At 34.5% G+C, this 22,149-nt stretch overlaps 2 pseudogenes; one reads left to right on the top strand and one right to left on the bottom strand.

The window, feature by feature from the left end:
• LOC132494145 (hypoxia-inducible factor 1-alpha inhibitor-like) overlaps nt 1–22,149 on the top strand; it is an 84,922-nt pseudogene that overhangs the window by 24,050 nt on the left and 38,723 nt on the right.
• LOC132494564 (U6 spliceosomal RNA) lies at nt 17,193–17,293 on the bottom strand (annotated as a pseudogene).

The following is a 22,149-nucleotide window of genomic DNA, read 5'->3' as shown; positions in this document are numbered from 1 at the left end:
AGTATTTTCCCCTGAATAAATTGTATATATAAATTTGAGGTAAAGAGAGGTCCTCTCAGAATGAATGTATATTTTTTTCTAGCTCAGACCTACTACTTAGCTTGTCTAAGTTCTGGGAGGCATTCCTATCATGATACCTTTCAACCCTGAAATCTATAATTGTAACACTGTTGAAATTATTTTTTAAAGAGTAATCTTATTACATGAGTTAACATACAGTTGCCCTTGAGTGGTAGGGCAAGGGTGTGGTATTACAATAACTGATATCTTGAGAGGCTAACATATTTCATAGTGGGAATGTCTGTAGCTCAATACTGACCATGATTCTGAGCTTTTAAAATGACATTAGAACATCACAATTTTTCCTAAGTCATCCAGTAGTCTGGTGAATAATTATCAACCTTTCTCAGAATTAGTGCATTTCTCCCTATTTTTGTCACTAAAGTTTTATTACTAGATGCAATGACAAAAGACCATTCAGGGAAGTGGAAGAGTTACTAGATGGTAATTAAGAAGAAAGAATAAGAGTAAGGAAAGTAAGAAGGAAGAGAGGGAGGGAGAAAGACAAAGATGAAGGAAGGAAGGAAGGAAGGAAGGAAGGAAGGACGGAAGGAAGGAAAGAAGGAAGGAAGGAAGGGAGGGAGGAAGGAAGGAAAAAAGTAAAAAATAGAAAGAGGTAAAAAAAAGAATAAGGAAGGAAAAATATCAACAACCATCCTTTACTATGTCTCAGTCTAAGGGTTAACACCTGACATTGGATCCTCACAGCATTCTGAGGTAGGAATTTCTACCATTTTATAGATGCATACCTGTGTGGTGCCCATAGAAGGAATGTTTGATTCCAAGGGGTCACAGATACACTGAGCATGAAGTTATGCCAAAGCCTTCACACCTTGTTTCTTCGCTGGTTTGTGTTTTGGGCTCTATTTCCTTTTTTTGCTGGTTAACCATCATGAGCACACTCTGTGGTCTAATTTTAGCCACAAGGGTTTAATGTTACTGTTAACTACAGACAGCTAGGCAATTAGGTAATTTTGTTTCTCTAGTGGCAGCCTGTCAGGGTAGTGCTGATAAAGCCACTTTAGCTGGAGGTCACTCACTCACCAAGGGCTCCATTCATTTATCTTGTTGTGTACAAGCTACTTTAACTGAAAACACAAAAGCAAAGAAACAGAGTACCATTGTGTGTGAGACTCTGGCTCAGGACCTAGACTGACTAGGTTTGAATCTCAATTCTGCTACTTTTACTAGATGGGATATCCTTTGGGAAATGGCTTAACCTTTCTATACCTCAGGTTTTCTCTTCTCTAAAATGAGGATCATAATAATATTTATATCAGAGAGTGCTTCTAAGTATTCAAGGAGTTAATATGTAAAAATGTCCAGGCACATAACAAATGGTATATAATTATTGCTGTTATTATTGCTTTTATTATTATCCGTGAAGTTAATTCTAGCTTTGAATTCAGTAATTCTAGATGATGTCCCATCCATACACTTACTACTGCCTTCTTGAACCTTCCCTGAATTCTAAGCACATCCACACCCTTGGTCTTGCAGGAGGTCACTGTCTTTGTGTGTTGCTGCTCCTTATGCTGGAAATTAATTCCTAAATCATATTCGGCTCAGTAGAAGTCTTCTCCATATAGTTAGCTATGTCCTCCACCCCACCCCAAAGAAGGCAGATTACAGTTACTCCTATACATCCCTATCATGACTCATCATTGTATACATTATAAATACTGTCAACATCCCTCCAACGCTGGCCCCTTCTCATATATGCATCTGAAAGCTCTTTGGGGACAGGAACTACATCTGGCTCTTTCTGCCTTCTGGGCACTTATCACAGTGCTTGGTACACAGAGGGCTGGCAGTAAATGTCAAAAGAATAAATGAGCTTACCACTTGGAGGGCAGCAATCCAGGAGAGATAAAGTGAATAAAGCCTAGGTACCCAGGGAAAGTAGGTATGCAGCCATGGCAAAGGTTCATGAGAACAGTTATTGGCCTATTCAGCTGTCTGTCATCTAGCTATATGATAAAACTAAAACTTTTTAAGTGCCTTATCCAAAATAAAGTAGTAGGCACTTTACATTTGACACCTCATTTAATATTCACAACAAGCTCATGCAATATATACTATTATTAGTCCCTTTTTATTGATGAAGAAAGAGGCTCAGAGAATTCAGTAACACAGCTATGACTTGCTAAAGCTAGGATTGGAGCCCCAGTCTCTGTAACTTCAAACTCTATGCTCCATGTTCTAAATTGATCCTATATACATACTGCCTTTCAAATTGATATAGATTTTTTAATAAAAAATATTTTATCTTATTCAAACAAAGAGTTGAAATGTCTCCCAATAGTCGAATCTCTTTTATAGCCCAGAATAATCCATCCATCTTATTATTTCTGGGGCAGAATGCAGGAGTTTAGGCAAGAAAAGTTCAGAGAAATATGATTATCTCTTTTCTCTCCGTTTTTAAAAAATCTTGACCACAGTTCAATATTTGCATATTGCTTTTTAATATCCTCTTTTATTAAAAAAATTTAACAGATATCTCTAAACTCAGGAAGAAAAACACATTTAAACTTTTAAAAATTGGGACAACTCCATTTGGTTTAAAAATGCCTTGAAGGGCTTCCCTGGTGGTGCAGTGGTTGGGAGTCCACCTGCCGATGCAGGGGACATGGGTTCGTGCCCCAGTCCAGGAAGATCCTACATGCTGCGGAGCGGCTAGTCCCATGAGCCATGGCCGCTGAGCCTGCACATCCGGAGCCTGTGCTCTGCAACGGGAGAGGCCACAACAGTGAGAGGCCCACGTACAGAAAAAAAAAAAAAAAAAAAAAAAAAAAAAAAAGTCTTGAAAAACAAATTAAATTGAAGACACAAATTGACAACTGCCATCACCTTCTTTGAGAGTCATGTTGTAATGGGCAGATTGTCATCCTCTAAATCCTTAGCAGTTGGGTTAAGATGAAAGCCCTGTCTCACTTGACCACCCTTTTTTTCTTTCTTTCTTTCTTCTTTTTTTTTTTAATGGCAATCCAAATGCTGAACAACCAGAACTGCATCTTCTAAGATACTCAATTTGACATCTTATTCTGTGCAAATGAGTATAAGGTGGTGAACAATGTGAACGGATATCTTAGTTTGAATATTTTCCCAAAGTAGAACTTATGAGGCTATTGAAATCCTGCTAGACAGGAATTATTGCCTATGTATTTCCAAGCTGAGCAATTTGAGATAGATTAGAATGAAACCTCTGTGATCAGAGCTGCTAACAAGGAGACTTCTTACCAATAAGCAATATATATGTGTGTGTGTGTGTGTGTATATATATATATATATATATATATATATATATATATTTTTTTTTTTTTGCTGTACACGGGTCTCTCACTGTTGTGGCCTCTCCCGTTGCAGAGCACAGGCTCCGGACGTGCAGGCTCAGTGGCCATGGCTCACGGACCCAGCTGCTCCATGACATGTGGGATTTTCCTGGACCAGGGCACGAACCCGTGTCCCCTGCCTCGGCAGGCAGACTCTCAACCACTACGCCACCAGAGAAGCCCCCAATAAGCAATACATTATGGTAGTCTTGGTGGGGAGGCTGTGGAAGCCAGTTTTTTTCTGGTATAATAGGAAGTGGATCCAGCATTTTTATTCCAAGTTACCACTCCTCACCAAAGTAGGGTACTTTGCAAAGGCTATCAACTTTTTACTCATTTCACTTCAGAAATCACTGTTGAGAGAAAGGACTTATCTTCAACTGCCAGGTAAAGAAGAATGGGAAACAGAGGTGAAATTCAGGTCATCATGATGAGTTAGGAATCTGGGCTTCTGGATGCCCAGTATTTATCATTTTACACCCTTCAGCATAGTCTCTGATGTGAAATGCTGATGACTTCAGCATTGGAGAATCTATGAGCCTTCTACATAGCTTGTGAAATTACAGCTTGCTCCTCTGGGAAGTAGACAGGGGTTTCTGAGCTTGGGCATTTACCTTTTGGGATCAATAAATGTCCCCATTCATTCCTCTCTTTATTGAAGAAAGATCTTGCAAGAGATCATGGCAATATTCTCCAGTTATATTTCTCTCACAATTCATGAAGAACAAAAAAACAAAAAACAACAATAAAAAACCCCTACATTTAACCTATAGAAGAATCATTTCATTAAAACCCTCTTTTCAGATACACTATTTCTCATCTTCAAATGTAAGATATTTCTTAATATTTGAGCACTCACTGTTTTCTCAGTTTTCTGTGAAATTATTCATCTATATATTAGTACACTCTCATACAATCTTATGTTTGTTTTTGGTAATGATGGTTTATTGCTTTTGCTTTTTTTTTCATTTCTTCTTTTGTTTTAATTTCAATGTTTATCTTTGCTTACTTACTGATGTTAGTGACATATTCTATGATTTCAGGTATAGTACACTGAGCTTTACTGAAAACAACTCCATATCAAACTGACCCTCTTAGAGAAGGTAAGCACAACTCATGGGTTTAATCATTGCATTCCAAAAAAGGAGATGTCACTTAACCAGCTTTCCTCTCAGTGCCAAGAAATCAGCTCAAAGTATTTCTATTCAGATAAGTGAACATGCTTGTCATAGCTTACTTATGCCTGTTAAATCTTTCTATGAAATATTTTACAGGAAAATATGTAAATATTTTGACTGCTTATGCCATTCTTTTCAGACTGCTTTTCAGATTACACATGAATCTCTATATGAAACAGGAAGGAAAACCAAGCAGAAATTTCTTAATGTAGCATTTTTCATTAATGAACACAGAAAGGCTAGGGGAAAAAAATTTTTTTAATGGAGTCTTAATGTAAATAGCCAAGAATAGTAATATATACTCTATGAATTGGCCTCAAAGTGATACCAGCATGATGGAAATACATTATGAGTTTCCAGGACAGCATGTCCTCTTACCTTTTCTTACTGACAGCAGATAAGTAAACCAGGGCTTAGGAGTATAGTATTTGCCAAAAATACATTAGCACAGACTTTGTATGTAGCAAGAGTTTTATGAGTTTGCTACATCTTACATGAACAAAGGTCTATAAACCAGCCTTTAATCTTAGAAATACATGTTCTTTACAGCCTATAGTTAACAGATGTGATATATTCTGAACATAGATAGGGTAGAGAAAAGTAAGGGAATTTTTTCCAGGCAGTTCTCATTAAATGTAGAAAGTCTTTGTTTCATTTCAGTTATTTAATTTTTGCTTTTTTTCATGATTATTTTTGAAAGAATAAGGCGATGTTGATGAAACTTGAAAATCAACACCACGGAATAATTGTGCTGTTTCCACTACCTGAGATGACATGGTTGTACATGTTTTTAATTGTCAAATGACCGTATTTTCCATTTTTTTCAATGGAACACATTTTATTTAATTTTGGAGGTTATATGTGTAAACGTATGACTTGACTGAGGAAAGCATTCCATCACTAATACTTCCTCATGATTGTGGAGCTGAGTAAAACATCATTCAGAGTCCCTGGTTTGAAGCAACAAAAACCATCTCTGGCCTTAGCCAAAAGGAGATGCATTGGACAAATAGCAGGGATGCCCATAATTGACAATTGGCTGGTAGCCTTAGGCTTAGAAAATGGAGCTTTGCAGGCCAGTCTGCAGGAAGCATAGTCAAAGTCATACCACAGCAACTGTATGATTCATGGGCTCTTGTGATGGTTGGAATCATCTGATTTCCCCTACATTTCCTCATTTTTTGCACTATCCATCCAAGATTTAGAGTTCCAGAACAAAGGCCAGATCAACAAAGCCTAACTCATTGGCTTCTTCTGTGGTACAGCCAGGAGTGGTAGAGGAAGGTCCCAGCTACTGTGGTTTGAGAGAGGAACAGCAGTAGGAAACAAGCTCTGGGAATTGTCTTCCAACTATGTTGGCACACAGTGAGGAACTGATAAAAATAGTTGGAAGTGGATTATGGTCAGCTGAAGAATGACAACTATCCAAATAAATATTGGCTTTGAAGTCATGATGGGTTCTTAGATTGGACTTTTTTATCATTCAATACTGTGAGACCTTGGATAAGTCCCTTTTGCTGCCTGTTCCTCAGTCTTTAAAATGACAAGTTTGATTTAGAGCAAGATAAGTTCTATTGTCTTTATGCTAGTTTCCATAGCAGACATCATTAATCAATCACTATATTCTTTTCTCCTGAGACCAAACATGACCTTAGAATCCTTCTCAATACAGTGTTTTGGCAGCAACTACTAAACTGAGTCAACAAATGAGATAAACCTTTCAAATATCTCTGAACTAGAGGTTGATTACATTTTCTTAAAGTGTTAATGTTCTTTGAAGTTCCGGGAATGAAAAGTATTGTTAGTTGAATTATTTTAGAAAATTAGAAAGAACCTAGACCAGATGGGAATAGACTCATAAAGCAGCAAATCCAGTAAAATCTGATTGAAGTGAAAGAAAATATTTTCAGGTTTGACTGGCTTTCATTATGAATGCTGAGATGTAGAAGGATCTCTGTTTCATTGTAGAATGTGCTGACCACCCTCTGTCATCAATCCAAGAAAGTCCTGAGCTCATAAAGACTATTCTTTGAACAACAGAAAAACATGATATCAGTCTGAGGTTTAAAATTGTGAATTATATTATAGAGGGTAAATGAATATAACATTATATTATTAACGGTAAAGAAATTACCATTAACCATGAATTTTATTGTTAACGGTAAAGGAACTACTATTTAAGTAGTCTTTTAAATTTATAGAATACAGGATCCCAAATGGGTCAAAAATCTAAATTCATTAGGGTATGTTGCTAAACCTAATAGCAGTTTTAGCTGTTGTGACCAAATAAACATATTTCTTTAGTACTGTTTTGTTTTTCTATTTTATTAGTGAGACTTTGTATTTAGATCTTTTTTTTTTTTTAGAAATTTCACAAAAAATTTTACTCAAATAGTCAATAAGTACATGAAAACATGTTTAACATTGATGATAATCAGAGACATGCAAATTAAAACCACAATGAGCTACCACTTCATACCCCCTGAATGGCTCAAATGAAAAGGACCAACAATACCAAGTGCCGGTAAGGACATGGAGCAACTGAATCTCTTACATATTGCTGACGGGGGTGTAAAATTCCAGCCACTGTGGAAAACCGTTTGGCAGTTTCTTTTTTTTCTTTTTTCTTTTTTCTTTTCTTTTCTTTTCTTTTTTTTTTATTAGTTTCTGCTTTATACAAAGTGGATCAGTCATACATATACATCTGTTCCCACATCCCTTCCCTCGTGCATCTCCCTCCCTCCCACCCTCCCCATCCCACCCCTCCAGGCGGTCACAAAGCACCGAGCTGATCTCCCTGTGCTCTGCGGCTGCTTTAACATCTCAAGCCTAAACTAGATGGATTCGAAATGTAGGGCAAGTGACACCAGATGGAAAGACTACAGTCCGGGAGTTGCTAGGCTCCAGCTAGCTAACAGCATCTCTTCTCTACCCAGGAGATTTCCATTGTCTTCCATTGGGCTATGTTTGTCCTCATTTACACATCAAAGTTTCTTTTTGGAACGATAATGACTTGTAATATGTCCTTGAATCATGGCAGGAAAATACCTTTCTAATTCTAGAGTAATTTCCAGTACCAAGAAACCACAAAAAGTCTTCTAAGACAATATTTGGACACTGGCTTTCTGTAGGGTACCTAGAATGAGGTCAGTTTCACAAGCCATCCTTCCTCTGTTGTTCCTATGGTAGATTGCCAAAGGACCCCAAATTTTTCTCCTTCCTGTATGCATGCCTTTAACAATGCAACTTTTATCAAGAGAGGTGGAGTCTATTTCTCTACCCCTTGCTTCTGGGTTGGCCACATGTCTTGCTTTGGCCAAAGGGTTCTTAGCAAATGCGACGCAAGCAGAGTCTTGAAAAGTGCTTGCACTTTGGAGTTTATCTTCTTGCTATTTTGGGGAGCACTGAGCCCACCACCACATGAATTAGCTTGTGTTAGCCTTTTGGATGATGAAAGATACATGACCAAGTTATGTCCATCACTGTAGTTAACATGGATTCAATCATCAGTCATGTCAGTGAGGCCATCCAACGTCATTCAGCCCCAACTGAATTGGCCCACTATGAATTGCCCAGTTAACTCTCAGAATCATGACATATAACAAATCTTTGTTGTTTTAAGACATTAAGTCTTGGGGTGGATTTTTAAATGGCAAAATATGTCCCAGTAGTTGCATCATCATTCACCTGGTATTGGTTTGCTTACCCTCAGAGGATAATCTATAGAAACTCCTCAGATTTACCCCACTCATTGTCAATGAATTGAATGAACCTTTAGATTCACTGGGAAAGACTACTAGCACCCTTTCCATGGTTGTTAAAATAAAACTGACTTTGGACTTTTTGGTTTTCATTATTTTAGATTCAGGAATTATTTTTTTTAATGAAAACATCAGATGTTGACATTCTTTTTTTAGATCTAGCAATGATACAGGTGTTAAACACCTTAACATATACAGTGAAAACTTCATAACATCAGTGAATTTCAAACTTGCAAAAGAAATAATTTCTCAACTGTTCAGGGTTAATCTGCCACATGGATTTGATATGGCATTGAAGAGTGAAAAATGCAAAAGAGACCAAAATTGTCTAAGAGAGGGAAGGAACCTCATAACATTTAAGCTACACAATATCTTCCTGATGGGAGCTAAAGGTCAATTTACTTTTAGAATTTATAAAGTTCTTTGTTTGAGACATTTTGCTCCAAATCTTACCATTCTCAGCTGTATCTTATACTACATCCCAGGGCCAATGGATTCATGTCTTCTCTCCTCCACCTTCAGGCTATTTCTAACAACTCATCATCTGTTTTCCCTGGGAATTGTCCTCACATACAGAGTTCTCTCCAGAATTTTCATCTGTTTGACTGTGTTACCTGGTCCCCTTTCAAAGGTAGTTAGTTTATATATGTACATACACATGCATGTATTTATGTCATACTTCTCTGCTGTTTCTCCTTTGTGCCGTCGAAAGGGTTTTCTGGTGGAAAATTGACCAGAGACATGTTTGGGAAGAATGGCAAAGCATGGTAACCTATGGTCAGAAAGATCATGCCTAATTACATATCATATCTGTACTTATAAAAAATTCTTTTTTGTTTTTATCATCATATTTCAGTAATATGATAGTGCTTTGGGGTACACAAATGTGCTGTTTATTCAGTTCTGGAGTTCTTTGGTCTGGTATTGTGATGTCAATTATCTCAATTTTCACATCTTAGGAACTGTGGAGAAGTTGACAGAAAGTGCTAGTTTCATGACTAGGCATAAAGCAGTACTGGTGTTGCATTCCTTAGAAACAAATATCCAGGTTCAACATAGAACCACAGTGTTCCCTGCAAGGGTGGGAATAGGGTCACAATGGCTCCTATGGCAGCTGGTTTTGAATAATTACTGGTAAGAATTCTCCATAGATTGAAAATTTTAAACTATCAAGAATAAGACTCAGGCAAATGTCTCATCATTTTTAGTTCAACACCCCTTGGATATGATACATAACATGCAGTGTTTTCTTTAGAAGTCAATAGACTCTGGGAATCCCTTTATTCTGAGCAATTCAGTTCAAATTCTCTCCAAACTTTTCCTTCCAAAATAAGTGTATCTAGCATTTACTGAAAGTGCTACTGGCTAACTCTGGGCAACGTCTTATGAAATCCATTGACTTCTGAAATAGAGGTGGCAGGAAACAGAGATGTCTCAAGGAAATATATTGTCTTAACTCTTTCTCAGTTGGGACTGCCTGTATCAATAGGGGAAAGGAGTAAGAGAAGGATATTCTGTTTTAACTGTGGATAAAGCAAATTTTTGACCTGCAATTAGTAACTTACAGGTTAAAATTCCTGTAAAATTCCAACTTCCCTTCTGCTTCTCAGAGGGAAGGCATCTGGAACTTTGGAATGAGATAGATTCCAGCTGACTATAATGAGCTGATAGTATGTGTGTGAAGAATAACTCTTTTCTGCCCATTGCTAAGAAGACACTCCAAACCTGGGTTCTAGTGATGAATGCTCTCCTTTCAGTGTCCAGTAAAAACTGGTTAAAGCATCAAACAAGAGTCTTGACTGTGCCTGGTGTGGTAGCTCAGAATCAATTTCTCCTCTTCCCTAATTCTTTCACCAGTCAATGGGAACAGCCTTGGATTTCAACATGATTTGTAACCTTCAGTGGGATGTTTGCTTATAGGTATCCCTAACTGTATACAGTCAAAATCAGACTTATGTTATCATTAAGCCTCTCCAGTGTTTGTGTGGGAATTATGAGGACATGAGCTGCCCTCAAGGAACCTTTCAGCCAGGGCCAAAGTTTAGAATTACCTCCTCCCCACCAAACTGTCTTATAGGCAATCATTCTATTTCAGTAACTCCTAAAATTATAACAATACCAAAAGTGTATTGGTGATTCCATTTACTTTTTTCCACATGTATTTACTGAGTATCTTGTGTAGTATATGCAAAGCACTGTGCTGGTGCAGCTGGGGGTTCAAAAGGAATAAGACCAAAGCTTTAACCTTAAAGTGGAATCAGGTGAAGATATGGAGTAGAACCATCTTTTAGCTCTCCAGGAGGGTCTAGTTATTGATTAAGTGGGAATATGGTATTTGTTAACCTTGAGGATCCAAACTAGCTCACCTTAAGTATAGACCACTTCTCAATCTTGCCTGTTGGCATGATGCATTCATTCAAAACACAGTTCTTTTCTTGAGCATCTATCATCATTCATTCAGTTATTTGTTCATTTAAGAAAGTTTATTGGGTGTCTATTATGTGCCAGACATTGTACTAGTCTCTGGGGAGAGAACAATGAGCAAAATGGAGAAAAATTCCTGCCCTATGGAGTTTTCATAACAGTGAGAGAAGACAGATGATAAAATGAAGAAGTTAAAATACAATAAGTTAAATAAAAAAAAAAGCTATGGAGAAAAATAAGGCAAGAAAGTGGGTTATTTTGTGTGTGTGTGTGTGTGTGTGTTAGGAGCAGCAGTCTGAAATAGTATAGTGACAGTTGTGTTAGATTTTGGAGAAAGGGTAATAAATGAGACACATACTCATAGATCTTAGACTGGTGGAGACAAAAGATGATAATACAGGTAATTATATTAAATTGTGACGTTAGGATAAGAGGTATATGTAATGCTATGGATGAGGACACAGGAAAAGGAGACTTTGAATAGTCTAGGGGGATCAGGAATGGTTTCATGGGTGAATTGACGTTAACATTGAAACCAAAATATAATATAAGCCAGAGGAGAAATGAAGTGGGTTGAGGGTCAGCACAGGAAAAAATAAGTTCAAAGATTCAGAAGGGGGCTTCCCTGGTGGCGCAGTGGTTGAGAGTCCGCTTGCTGGTGCAGGGGACACGGGTTCGTGCCCCGGTCTGGGAAGATCCCACATGCCGTGGAGCGGCTGGGCCCGTGAGCCATGGCTGCTGAGCCTGCATGTCCAGAGCCTGTGCTCCGCAACAAGAGAGGCCACAACAGTGAGAGGCCCGCGTACCGCAAAAAAAAAAAAAAAAAAAGATTCAGAAGGAAGTGAGAACGTGGTAAATTCAAGGAAGTGAAAGTTTAAAATGGCTAAAGTATGGATTGGAAGAAGGAGAGTAATGTGAAATGAGTCTCCAGAGTAAGCACTGGTAATGTCAAAAGAGCACTGAATGCCATGTTAAGAAATTTGGACTTTATCCTAACAACAAACAGAAACCATTAAAAGAATTCAAAGGGTTGGAAAAGACTTGAGGTTGATCCCCAGGGGCCTTTAAGGAGGCCGGATGGAGCTCTGTTCATTCAGAATCTTGATCCTGAATGGCCCCTTAACTCTGTTCTTTGATTCAACTAATTATCTTGCCTTTCCTAATAATAAGGTACATTTATTTGTGACTCACCCACTCATTCATTCATTTATTCTCCAACAGATATATAATATTGGTAACTTGTATTCTGGTCATGTCCAAATAAATCCTTTTAATTCAAATATCTGATAAGATTTGTTTCTCTTAGAACCCAAATAATTAGAGGCCAGCTAAAAATTCTGGGTAAACAGTACCAAGTTCAAGACTGCAATTTTGATTTTAATTTTAACTCACTTGAGCTTTTATTGCATTTGACTGCTTTGATTGACATTTACAAAATACAACAAGAAGTTAATTATTTCATAACTAACTCCCTCAGCATAACATATGTTGTTTTCCAAAAATATAATATACATGTGTCATTCTCAAGAACATTCCATAACATAGACATGAACTTTTATAGTTGGAAAGGTCCACAGGGATCAAAATTATTATACAGATGAGGAAACTGCCACCTTCAGATAGAATATCACTTAATTTATATTATATACAAACCTTACTTATAGTATTATTACTTGTACTTTATATATTTTATGTTTTATGTGTTTTAATAAATTGTTTTTTTAAATTGTTAATTCATAAATATGGTGTAAAAATCCAAAAGTTGTAAAAGGGTCTACAGTTAAGTCTCTCTTCCACCTCTTTTGCTAGGCCATACTGTTTCCCTCCCCTGCTGCTATTTTTATGTAATCTGTCAAGATACATCTTACATATATATATTCAAATATATAATACACATGTGTGTACACATTGTGAGACATAAATGTTAGCATTATCTACATATTTTACCTCACTTTGCTTTATCATTGAACAAAATATTTTTGAGATTATTTCATATGGATATATATAGAGAGAAATGCCTCATTCTTTTTATTAGCCATAGAATATTCCATTGCATGGATGTGCCCTCATTAAATTAATTAATTCACTGTCTAAGGGATTTTATTTTTTTCTAAACATTTTCATGATAAAAATATTTCAATATATATCATTTATACAATATCATTTTTACAATGTGGGATTCTATCTACAGGATATTCCTAAACATCGAAGTACTGATTTAAAGAGTATGTAAATCTTGAAATTTTTAATAAATATTGACAAGTTATCTATATAATGCTATATATTTCCATTAACAGTTAATGAGAGTACTGTTTTTCCCATGCTCTTTTCAACACAATTCCTTACTGAACTTTTTGATTTTTGCCAAAGATCAAAATGGTAATTCATTATTATTTTAAGTTACACTTCTCTTTTTAAGGGTAAAGATGAGCATTTTTTCATATGTTTAAGATTTATTCATTTATCATTTTCTGTGAACTCTTAATAACATTTGACTACTTTTCCCATTATTATCTTTTATATTGATTTGTAGATATTATTTACATATAAATAATTGAAACTTTTGTGATATGAGTTGCAATTTTTTCCCAGTTTGCAGTTTACTTTCTAATTTTATTTAAGGTGTTTGTTTTACTATGCAAATTTTTTAAAGTGTAGGTAAACTTACCACCCTTTTCTTAAATCACCTCTTAGTTTATGTATTTTACATAGAAAGGCCTTTCTCACTGAGATTATTTTTAAGAACCCTATGTTTTATTCTAGAGAATTTATGGATTAATATTTTAAATTAAAATATTTTGTATAAATATATAATTTCTATAATAATTGATATACAAACCCAAGTCTATTTTATTCCATGTTGTCCCAACATTAATTTTTAATAATCCAGTCTTTAATATATCCCCTTATTTGAAGGGCCAACTTTATCTAAATTAAATTTCTAAAAATGTTCGCATCTATATTTGGACTTTCTATTATAATTCCATTGATCTGTGTGTCTATTCATGTACCATTATTGTTCTATTTCAATTATTGTAGACCTAAAATATGTTCATAGCTGGTAGGCCTAATCCCTCATCATTGGTCTTCATTTCCAGGGTTATTTTTGACAAAATCAGTTGGTTTATTTTTTCATGTGAATTTGGAATCTATATATCTCCAAAAACTCTTGGGAGCTTTTAAGGTGATTTAATAATATATATAGATTTATTTAAAGAGAATTAGCTTCATTTTGAAATTGAATCTTTCTGTCCAAGAGAAGAGGATGTTTTTGCATTTTTTGAGTCTTCCTTTGTGTAAAACAGACCATAGACTTATACTGGTCTCTAGTAAGATAAGAATAAAAATTAAAAGCAAACATTTAGAAAATTTTAGAGCAATTTGACATGTTTGTGACATCCATTGTTGTTGTGATACTCTTTTAGCAATTAATTTTTATTGTATTGTTTAAAATTATCTAACCATGATGAAGTGAAAATAAAAGATTGGCCTTTCACCAGTACAGTTTGAGAAGCATTGCTACAAAACATGATAGCAGTTTCTGTGGTTATTATTATTATTTTTTGAGGATAGTTTAACTTGATTATGTGTGCATATATTCATGCTCCTTGTAGATTTAAAAAAAAATTTATTTTTATTTGCCTTCCTTTTTCCCCCTTTTTTCTCCCCTATTCCACAGCATCTCTCCACCCTAAATAACCCATGTTAACAACCCATTATGTATTCTTCCATATTTTACCTAGAAAAATGTTAAATAATAGTGGGCAATAATTTCTTGTCCCTGAACTTTAAGGAGAATACTGGTAGAGCTGCGTCAGTAAATATGATCTTTATTTTGTCAGATATGCGTTTTTATAATGTTAACAAGGTATTCTTCTATTCCTTTTTTATTAAATTTTAAAAAAGAATATATTTTAAGGGCTTCCCTGGTGGCGCAGTGGTTGAGAGTCCGCCTGCCGGTGCAGGGGACATGGGTTTGTGCCCTGGTCTGGGAAGATCCCACACGTCACGGAGCGGCTGGTCCCATGAGCCATGGCCGCTGAGCCTGCACGTCCAGAGCCTGTGCTCTGCAGCAGGAGAGGCCACAACAGTGAGAGGCCTGCATACTGCAAAAAAAAAAAAAAAAAAAAAAAAAAAAGAATATATTTTAAACATTATCAAATATATTGTTAGCATCTGTCATGATGTTTTGTGATATTTCTTTTGAGTGTATCAATCCCAGGTCGTGGATTATAGTGTATTAATCTTTTTCCCCCCAGCTTTATTGAGCTATAATTGACACATAACATTGTTTAATGTGTACAATGTGATGATTTGATACACATATATATTGCAAAATGAATACCACAATAAGGTTAGTTAACACAACCTTCACCTCACATAATTACCATGTTTTTGTTGTTTTTATGGTAAGAACATTTAAGATTTAATGTCTCAGCAATTTTCAAGTATATAGTGCGGCATTGTTAACTACAGTCACTGTATTGTACATTAAATCCCCAGAACTTATTCCTCTTATAACTGGAAGTTTGTGCCCTTTGACCAACATCTCCTCATTTTCCCTGCCCCTAGCCCTGGGAATTGACCAATCTATTTTCTGTTCCTATGTGTGTGGCTTTTTTAGATTCTATATAAAAGTGATATTATACAGTATTTATCTTTCTCTGTCTGACTTATTTCATGTAACATAGTGTCCTCAAGTTTATCCAGGTCACAAAGGGCAGGATTCCCTTTTGTTTTATGGTTGAATAATATTTCATTGTGTGTGTATATAAAATTATTATATATATAATATTTATATCACATATACATGTCCAAATGTATTTTATATATTTTAAATTAATTTATATATTATATGTATACATATATATAATGTATACATATTTTCTTTATCCATTCCCCTGTTAATGTTTTGCCTTTAGCTTTGTTCTTTCTCAAGATTGTTTTGGCTATTCAGGGTCTTTTGTAGTTTTATATAAATTGTAGTATTGTTTTTTCTATATCTGTGAAAAATGCCATTGGAATTTTCATAGGGATTCTTGAATCTATAGATGGCTTTGGTGTAGGTAATATGGACATTTTAACAATATTAACTCTTCTAATCCATGTTCATGGAATATCTTTCCATTTATTTTGTGTTTTCTTTAATTTCTTTCATCAGTGTTTTATAGTTTTTGATATGTAGATCTTTCACCTTCTTGGTTAAATTTACTCCTAAGTATTTTCCTATTTTGGATGCTATTGTAAATGAATGGTTTTCTTTACTTCTTTTTCAGATAGTTCATTGTTGGTGTGTAGAAACGATGCTGATTTTTGTATGTTGATTTTGTATTCTGCAACTTTACTGAATCTAAAACATTTTTTGAGGAATCTTTAGCATTTTCTATGTATAAAATCATTTCAACTGCAAACAGACACTTTCATTCTTCCTTTCTGACTTGGATGTCTTTCATTTCTTTTTCTTACATAATTGTTTTGCTAGGACTTCTGGTACTAGGAGTAGTACCTTGAATAGGAGTAGGGATAGTGGGCACCCTTCTCTTGTTCCTGATCTTAGAGAAAAAGCTTTCAACCTTTCACTGTTGATATGATGCTTGTCATATATCCATTCATTCATTCTATGCCTTTTGATTGAAGAGTTTAATCCATTTATATTTAAAGTAATTACTGATAGATAAGGACTTACTAATGCCATTTTAGTAGTTGTTCTCTGGCTGTTTTGTAATTCCTTTCCCTCATTTTTCCTCCCTTCATGTCTTTCTTTGTGAACTGATGATTTTCCTTACTGGTATGCTTTGATTCTCCTCTCTTTATCTTGTGTGTAACTACTATAGGTTTTTGCTTTATGGTTTACCTTACATTAAAAATCTTATAGATATGTTTATTTTAAGCTGATAATAGCTTAACATCGATTGCATACAAAAACTCTTCTCTTTTACTCTTCCCTCTCCCTTTTTTATGTTTTTAATGTTACAATTTACATCTTTTTATATTACATATCCATTAACAAATTATTGTAACTGTATTTATTTTTAATACTCTATCCTTTAACCTTTATGCTAGAGTTAAGTGATTAACAAACCACCATATTAGAGAATTAGAATATTCTTAATTTGTCTATATACTTACTTTTAACAGTGTGTTTTATATTTTCATATGTTTTCATGTTACTAATTAGTGTCTTTCATTTCAGCTTGAACAACTCCTTTTAACATTTCTTGTAAGGCGGGTCCAGTGTTGAATTCCCTCATCTTTTGTTTGTCTGAGAAAGTCTTTATCTGTCCTTCATTTCTGAAAAACAGGTTTTCTGGTAAAGTATTATTAGTTGGCAGTCATTTTCTTTCAACACTTTGAAGGCATCATCACACTTTCCCCTGGCCTGCAAGGTTTCTGTTGAGGGATTTGCTGATACATTTATGGGAGTTCTCTTGTAAAAGAAAAATATGGAATGCTTCATGAATTTCCATGTCATCCTTGTGCAGTGACCATGCTAATCTCTGTATGTTTCCCATTTTAGTATACGTGCTGCCAAAGGGACCCTATGTTAATTTTTTAATGTTCTGTTCGATTCTGTTTGTCAATATTTTATTTAAGACTTTTACATTGACATTCATAGATGAAGTTTCCTTGCAGTTGTTTGTGTGTGTGTGTGTGTGTGTGTGTGTGTGTGTGTGTGTGTGGTCTTGATATTAATGTTATGTTAGTTTTATAAAAAAATCGAAAATGTATCGCTTCTTTCTCTGTATTCTGGAAATGACTTTGCCATTAATTGTCCTTTAAATAATTGGTAGAAATCTTCCTTGCAACTTTTAGTCCTGGCATGAGGGGGTGTGTTGGAGATGGTATTGCTCTTTGACAGCTATATTTTCCCATGAAATAAGGTATAAAGTCAGTTTTGGTAATTATTTTTTCCTAGAAAATTATCTACTTTAGAGCTTATATATATGAAGTTTATAAATTAGTCCCTTTATGACTCCCTTAATTTCCTCTTCATTTGTGGTTTTCTCCCCATCACTGATTTTATGCATTTGTGTTTGCTCACTTTTTGATCAGGTTAAGCAAAATATTTTTAAGAAAAATTATTAGATATGTTGTATTTTCTGTTCTTCATTTATTAATTATTGGTGTTAATGCTTTCACCTTGTTTTCTTGGTTTTATTATGTTTCTTTATTTGAAACATTCTAAGTTGGATGATTATTATATTTATTTTTATCCTATACTGTTTATAAATATGTTTTAAGGCTATGATTTTTCTTCTAACACTTCTTTAGCTATAACCCATATCATTTGATATTTATTATTTCATTATAATTATTTTGAAATATGTCATAATTTTAATATTATCTTCTTTTTGACAGAAGAGTTGTTTAAGAAACAGTAATAAAATGTCAAGACAGTATTTTGTTATTATTATTATCTGGTTTGTAATTTCATGGTTGATGAGGTATTTTTAAATTTATTTTTATTGAAGTATAAATGACTTGCATTATATTAGTTTCAGGTGTACAACATATTAACTTGATATTTTTATACATTACAAAATGATCACCACATAAGTCTAGTTACCATCTGTCACCATACAAAGTTTTTACAATATTATTGACTGCATTCCCTATGTTGTACACTACGCCCCCATATTTATTTTATAACTGAAAGTTTGTACCTCTTAATCCCCTTCACCTATTTTGCCCATCCTCCCCACCCACTTCCCCTCTGGCAAACACCCATTTGCTCTCTGTATTATGAGTCTGTTTCTGTTTTGTTGTTTGTTTGTTTATTTTGTTTTTAAAGATTCTACATATTTTGTTTTAAGATTCCATATATAAGTGAAATCACACGGTATTTGTCTTTCACTGTGTGACTTACTTTACTTACCATAACTGTCTTAGTACTATTTCAAAAAATTCTTTATAGGCTTTTTTATTACTCATATATAGGCAAAATTTAGGTGTGTGTGTTTGAATATTCCATGAGCACTTAAAAATGAGGCCTTAATTTTAAGAGCACATACATTTTTCACATCTGCATGTGAAGTTTGCTTTTGATCATCTGCTTTTTAACTTATATATTACCTCATTGATTTATCTTAGACAAAGTGAAGTAAATTAAATATTCCTACTTCTAAGATACTTTTGACAATTATCCTTACATTTCTTAAGTTTTTATTTTATGTATTTGGATCATATGTTATTAGGCAAATAAATATTCCAAAGTACTTATTGGACATTGTACTCTCTATCATTTTATAGAACCTTTCTTTGACTTGTTTTTTACTGTTTACCTTGAACTGATATTAAGGGTGACCCGTGCTTTTTTGGGGGGAGGAGTGTTTTTTTGTTTTCCAGATATGCCTTTTATTTTCAGTCATTCTGCGTTACTCTGTTTTAGGTGTCTCTCTTATAGACAGCAAAGGGCTGGCTTTTGTGTTATTTCAAAGCCAGGACTGTATTCCATGCTGGGAAGTGTTTAAACTTAACTTCCCCAAGACCGTTAGTGAGTTCTTTAAGCCATTATTCCCTTTCAGTCCAAAGATACTGGCTTAAAGAGTATCTAACCTTCACTCTATTGACACTGTTTTGGGCAAATAGTGGGAGTAGTTTTGAGTTCTCTTTCAGCCCATCTCCCTGTGCTTTAGGTTGGTATCAAGTTGAGCTTTCGGGGATTCCACTGCCAACTGGTAAATTTCATTCCTGTTGTATGAAACAAGGAGTCATTAGTTTCATCCCCTCATGGTGTGCCATCAACTTTGGAGAATTATATTCTGATGCCTTTGTTTTTCTGAAATCTGCAGCTGCAGGTACAGTTTTCTTACCTGTTTGATCTTCACTGCAGTTGCAACCCTTTTTTATATATTGAGAGTTATAAATTTGTTTTAGTTTCATTAAAGATGAAATTACAATTCTATTTTTTCTTATTGTTTTTGTTTTGGATGGTTTCTTAGGGACGATACATCATGATTTTTACATAACACTTTAAAAACTAACATTTAAACATCACCTTTTGATAGTGTTAATCCTACTTAATTCAAATTATTGTTCTATTGGCACAAATTTTATTTTCAAAAGATTTTCCTCTTGGACTCATGTATTTCTCTTTTCTCACCAAACATTAAAAAAAATAGGAAAATGTAAATTTTGTATTTTTTTTCAGTGAATTTAAGAGAATAGATTCTCTTGTAATGATTTTCTTTTACTCAAGTTTAGGTCTTCATCTTTAGACTTATCCCAATAATGATTATAACTGATATCAGCTATTAACTAAGATGTGCAGATCTCAGAGAGATTTGAAAATTACTATCTCAGGCTTCAAAGAGGAAAATAGTGTTTCTATAAAAGGAGTCAATTATGTATAATATATTTAGACAGGGAGAAGTAAATAATGAGAAATGCCCATGTCACAAAGCCCTATTTTAGTAAAACAATAGCCTCTATATTAATATATTTTTAAATCATGCTATGTGGTATATCATATGTGTAAGTAACATAATAATGAAGGATGTCCATTGGAAACTAAAGTGGAAATTAAAACAAACCTTCATGGAGCTGCTCTTTATTTTTCAGAGAAGCTGAGAAATAATTTGAGAACTAAGAGCAGCAAGAGATGATTACCTCTTTTTGCAGGTGCACCTCAGTTTATGCCACTATTGTACATATGTTTTATAATGCCACCTCACTGACCCCAGGAACTCAAATCCAAAAGCTTCTGCAATTTTGGGATACAAAGTAAAATTCTGGTAAAATATACAGGGGAAAAACTATGGCAGAGTTTTACAAATATCTCTTAAACATTCAATTCACCTTGGAAAATCAAGCCATTTGATTTCAGTTCAAAACTTAACATGTTCTGATTGCTTTTGGAAAATGTTTTTGGATTACAAAAGGGGTTATCTATGCATTGATGACCCAATTTTTGTCTCTGTTAATATTCTAATTTCACTCATTCCTTACTGTACTAAGGAGGTAGAAAGAAACTTATCTCATAAATTACGTTATTTAAACACTCAGGCCTTTAAAAAGCCCAGCCTAAACTATATAAACAAAGCACATAGTTGATACTTGGGACCAAATATTTTACTGTACAACTGACTTAAAGTTGGATTTTTTCAAAACATGGAAAGTATCATTGAAACCCAAATTTGGGAGCTCACATAAATGCTATATTAAATGCTGCAAGTAGCTCTGAAAACCAATGTGGAAAACATGAAAAGCAGTCAGTCCACTCATAATTACTATGCCACTTGAATTCTAGTAATTTATGGGGAAGGAAAACAAATCTAATTACTCATCCTCTTCGTGAATGAAATGTGCTCTGCACTACAAATGCAAATTATTATCCTTCATCTAAATCACTGACTTAATGATATTCTATTTCCAATCTCACCCTCATGTCACTGAGAATGAGCAGGCTTAATCTAATGATTAAAAAGTATTCTCTGTTATATTTGAACTGGAGTTTATTTCAGAGTTGTGTGCTTTAAAATAATATAAAATAGGGGTTTTATGTTTTTATATCTCTGTAAGAGAATATTAAAAAATAAACATATCTATACTTTCTCCTAAAGAGGAATGATGTAAATATATATTAGTTCCTGCCCAGAGAGCTCAAAATCTAATTCAGAGAGCCAAGCTATAAATACACAGGAGAGCAGTAAAAATTCAAAATGATAAGATAAGCTCAAGGCAGTATATTAAAACCTGACCTTTTTGTGGAAAATTTGGGAAATAATCTCCTAAATATTATAAGTGATTTATATTATTTTGAGTAGTGAAGTATTCTTAATTTTATAATAGTTTGATGGCATTCTAGCTGAAGCGTTATACACTTACCTCTCCCTTACTTTGTAACCATAACAATGACCATAAGTTACATTTTCCTTGGTGATTCAAAATTGTGGTTGTAAATGTCAATGTTATAAAACAGGGACTGGTATGTCCTTTATCTTTAATAACTCCTAATGACAACATTTTAGTGGTTGTGTCTCTTTTTGTTGTTGCGGTTTTTCTGTCTCCTGATGTGCTCCTTGAGTATTTTCTACTTGTTCTTCTTTGGACTAGGAAATAAGGTATGGTGTAGAAGTGGGTGTTTATATATAAATGTGTGAGTATATCTGTGTGTGTGTGTGTGTGTGTGTGTGTGTGTGTGTGTGTATTTGTATATGTCTGTTGGATTCCTTTAGCTCAAGGAACTGAAACACTTGTTATATCTAAAATTCTAGAGGATTTTTCATTATGTGCATGTGAAAATAACAAAGGCAGAAATGTCTCCCAGATGATCATGCCTAAGGGAATCTACCAACAATTGTGCAATAAAAGACGAGAAAGTGGCTTGGGAACTAGAAAGTCATTTAGGATCTAAAACAATTCTGGGGGCTAGGCTACCTCATCACCTTCTCT

Source organism: Mesoplodon densirostris, chromosome 7 (assembly GCF_025265405.1).
Source record: "Mesoplodon densirostris isolate mMesDen1 chromosome 7, mMesDen1 primary haplotype, whole genome shotgun sequence".
NCBI lineage: Eukaryota > Metazoa > Chordata > Mammalia > Artiodactyla > Ziphiidae > Mesoplodon > Mesoplodon densirostris.
The sequence above is the reverse complement of the archived record's forward strand: the minus strand, read 5'-3'. Positions and strand labels throughout refer to the sequence as shown.